General features: G+C 42.4%; 1 pseudogene; it reads right to left on the bottom strand.

Moving 5' to 3' along the window:
* Positions 1–2933: 2933 nt before the first annotated feature.
* Positions 2934–4167, bottom strand: LOC138166475 (keratin, type I cytoskeletal 18 pseudogene; annotated as a pseudogene).
* Between the last annotated feature and the right edge of the window lie 391 nt (positions 4168–4558).

Raw genomic sequence — 4558 nt, 5'->3', positions numbered from 1 at the left:
AAATTTGGAATCCCACCCCCTTCTATACCTTTTTAAGGAAACCAATTAACCAGAGTCATTGTGTGTTTCAGGAGGTTGGTCATCTCCCTCAGAAAGACTAAATGCAAGCCTTGCAACATTGCAAAGTGCATTGAATGTCAAAACTAAAAAGAATCTTAGAGTAGGTAGCTCAGCTACCTCTGATTTGAACTCAGGATGTCCCTCTGTTGAGGCAATAAGGTGGCACAGTGGCTCAGAGGTAGGAAGACCTGAGTTCAAAGCCAGCCTCAGATATCACTAGTTGTGTGACCCTGTATAAAGTCATACATAAACAGCTTTCCAGAGGACTGCTGCTATGAACAGCTTTCAAGGATATGATTACATAGTATAGTGAACACTCTATTCAAGAACAAATCAGAACAAAACATTCACAGAGATTGAATCAAGGTACAGCATTCACAATGTTACAACTTATCTCAGAAAATCAAAATACAGCATTCACAATGATTTATCACTAAAATGGCCACATAGTTTTCACCAAAGTGGTCACAATAGTTTTCAACAAAGTACAATCATTTAGTAACTCAATCATTCAATCATCTCTAAGGAGGCTTGCCTCTCTAAATTTCACAAAATACAATAGTCAAAGTTCTCCACTCATGGGGCACACTAAGTTACAAATCAGTCACTATTCAGTCATCAGTCACTATTTAATCATCAGTCACTACTCAGTCATTAGTCACTACTCAATACCCTCTTAAAAAGTAGTGGAAAACACACAGGCCATCCACCCCTTCATCACAAGTAAATCACAATCTTCTCAATCAGTACACAGTATCCAAGTAAAGTCTTCTGGCTCTCAGTTTCCATGGTTCCTTTTCCATGGTCCCAGCTCCAACTGTCACCTGAATTCAAAGGCAGGCAGCTCCCGGTTCCTTGTCCAGTTCTTCATCCAGTTCCTGTTCCATATTGAAGCTCACAGTGTCCAGTCCACCTCAAGTCCTTCACAGTTCCTGTTTCTGGGAAGGCGAAGCTTAACAGAGCCACAGTAATATGCATACACATTGCCGGCACCATCATCAATTCACTATCTGCCTGTGAAATCAACTCAGAGCCACCAATAAGGTCTGAGAACTCAACACAAATCATCAACATAGAAATCAACACAGACCCACAAACAAGGTCCATGAGGTCTGCACAAACCATCAGTAAAGTCCCAGGACCTCCAAAATCCTCCACCAGGACTTCTGTACACATAAAACCGGAAAATCCTCTTTCAGGGCTTCCCGTAGTCCCAGGGCTTCTGTACAAAGTATCATAAACAAACATCAACACAGACAGAGCAGACCAACAGAGTGCCAGGATACCACAAGTTTTCTCCTTCTCAACTCTTCCATCACAAGAGTCTTCTTCTCAGTTCCTGCTGTCTCTAACCCTGAGGCTTTCCTTATATAGTCATTAGCTCCTCCCCAGGAGTTCACAAGTTGTGGAGTTCACACATCTGTTTCTTAACAGACTGAAATAAGGCATTAATTCAATAGCTGAAACAAGATGTGAACTACTTCTGTGCTTGCCATTACACCCTGGGCAAGTCACTTAACCTTTGTTTGCCTCAGTTTCCTAGTCTGCAAAATGGAGATAATACCATTGACATCAGAGGGTTGTTATGAAGACCAAAGGAGAGAATATTTGTAAAAAGCATTTAACCCAGTGTCTGACACATAGTAGATACAATAGAAATGCTTAGAGATTAGCAGCCTGAAACCCAGAGAGGTCCAGTGATTTGCCCAAGGTCACACAGACCTTTCCTTTGATAACATATTCACTTTGTGTTTTACTTGAATTTTTCATTTCGATATTGTTTACTGTCCTGTTGAAACTCAAGAGAAGCAGGGTGAAGGAAGTACTGGAAAACAGAGTGTGGAGAACTTGTTTTGTATCTCTCCCTGGTGCCAATGGGGTTCTAGACTTACCATCTGTGTTACCAAGGAGAAGACTATGACGCTCAATTTCCTCATTTACAAAATGGGAATAATATTTGTTGTACCTTACTCACAGACTTTTATGGAATGTATAGCATAAGCTTTAAAATGTTGCATAAATGTAAATTATAACTTGGTCAAATCTTGACCCCAAAGAAGAAATATGAAAAAGGACTTTTCCTCCTTTTTTTGCATAAGCAGGGGCTATAGGTATGGAATGCTACATAAAATGTCATATTTTTTCTGATGTGCTGGTTTTGATGGACTATGTTTTGTTGTTATAAAGATGACTTTCTAGAAAAGGGTGGGAGAGAGCTGCATTTGGGTATTGGTTGATTTAAAACAACATAGAAATAAAAATTTAAATATTTACATGATCAGTTTTATTTATGTTTGTAATGTTATAAAAAATAACTTCTTTCTCATGTGAAGCAGCTAAATGAGTACCTAAACTGGTGATTGCATTTTAAATTTGGACAAATGACATTTTTAAAAAATTAAATTAAATTTTTGTTGATGTTCTTTGTTTTAACATCATATTAATTTCCAAATATATGTTCCCTACCTGCACACCTATTGGACTATCCCTTGTCCAAAAAAAATTTAAAGAAAGAGCAACAAAGAAGTTCAGCAAAATTGACCAACACATTAATCATACCTGAGAGCATATGGAATAGTCTGTGCCAATAGTTTCCCACATTTGCAATGATGGGAAAGAAATACATTTACTTTCCTTTTCTCAGGGGCCAAACTTAGTCATTATATTGAATACATTATTCGATTTCTTTTTACTGTTTCATTAATTTACAATGTTAATACTGTATATTCTTTTCCTAGTTTTGCTTGCTTGTTCTTTCTTTGTTCTCCACAGAGGTTCATTTGAATCTTCTGATGCTTCTCTAAATTTTTTTTTAGGTGACCAAAGAGCCTTTATTAACTTCCTGACTCAGCCCAGGTCTTCAGTTTATGGCCCTAATGCTGTAGGACTTTGATGTCACTGGGCTCTGCCACCACTTTGCCATTTACAGTCTTCTGAGTGCTGGTTTTATGTAAGGAACTGCTGCTGTCCAAGGTATTCACAAGATTGAAGTCCTTCCCATTCTCTAGCAGGTTTCAATAAGTGTTGATTTCTGCTTCTAGTTTGACCTTCATGTTGAGCAGGGCCTGGCGCTCGCTGCCCCTCTGTTGGGTCTGCCCCAGCTCGGCCTCCAGGGGCAGCAGGGCTGTGTTGATCTGCTCCATCTCCCTTCCCTCAGGCTGTCCTCCAAGCTGGTTTTCAGGCTTCGAGGGAATCCAGGTCAATCTCTAGGGACTGGACCCCACATTTCAGCTCAGTGACAGTGTTTTTGGCTGCTTCTACCTCCTCAGATCTTGTGCAGGTCACCACAGTGCTCTCCTCAATCTGCTGGGACCAATATTTATCAAGCTCCTCTCTGTTCTTCTGAGCCAGAGCATCATACTGGGTTCCCATATCAGCCATGACCTTGCTCAGGTTCTGAGATTTGGGAGAGTCCACCTCCACTGTCAGCCCAGAGACTGCGATTTGGGCTTGTAGAGAATTCACCTTCTCCTCGTGGTTCTTCTTCATGAAGAGCAGTTCTTCCTTTAGGGTTTCAATCTCTGTCTCCCATTGCAGCCTGGTCACATTGGTGTCATCAATGACCTTCTGGAGGCCGTGAATGTCACTCTCTACAGACTGTCTCATGGACAGCTCTGCTTCATACTTGACTGAAGTCATCAGCCGCCAGACGGGCATTATTAATCTGTAGGACGATTCTGGCTTTATCCACTGAGCTTGTATAGATCTGCGCCGGCAGATCCTCAACCGTCTTGAAATAGTGTCATCACTCTTTGGTCTGAGGTCCCTTCTTGTCCATATGCTCCCTGATGTTCCCTTCCAGTTTCCGATTCTCAGTCTCCAGGCTCCTCAGGTGCTCCAGATAGGAGGTGAGGTGGTTGTTGAGGTCCTGCATGGTCTCCTTCTCCCCCTGGATTGCCCCCTTCCCTACAAGCACTCCCATTAGGCTCCCAGCCCCCCAGCCCCGGTGGAAACTGTTGGTGCAGGCCACGGAGATTCGGGAGCCGGAGCAGCCAGCACCTGCATAGACGCTCACAGTGCCAGCCCGACCTGGTGGCTGGGTGCCTGGACTGAACCCAGGGAGCGGTAGTTGGTGGAGAATGTGGTCAAGCCGGTAGTGAAACTCATGATGTTGGTGGAGGACAGCTGGGCACAATTGGAATAGTCAGCCTCTAAATTTTTAGTATTCAGTATTTCTTTTCTTTTTTTTGCTTTTTGGAGGGCAATTGGGGTTAGGTGACTTGCCCAAGGTCACACGGCTAGTTGTTTCTCTGTGTGTGTGTGTGTGTGTGTGTGTGTGTGTGTGTGTTAAGTGTCTGAGGCCAGATCCAAACTCAGTCCTCCTGACTCCAGGGCCAGCACTCTACTCACTGCACCACCTAGCCACCCCTGTATTCAGTATTTCTTATGGTGCAATAATATCCTATCACATTTATGTACTACAATTTGTTTAGCCATCTACTTTGTTTCTAACTTTGCTACCACAAAAAAGTGCTATTTGGGGCATATGGGACCTTTC

This window comes from Petaurus breviceps, unplaced genomic scaffold (assembly GCF_028583685.1).
Source record: "Petaurus breviceps papuanus isolate PSGF00001 unplaced genomic scaffold, PetGlider_PUasm1.0 224, whole genome shotgun sequence".
Classification (NCBI taxonomy): Eukaryota; Metazoa; Chordata; class Mammalia; order Diprotodontia; family Petauridae; genus Petaurus; species Petaurus breviceps.
This window is presented reverse-complemented; position numbering and strand designations above follow the sequence as displayed.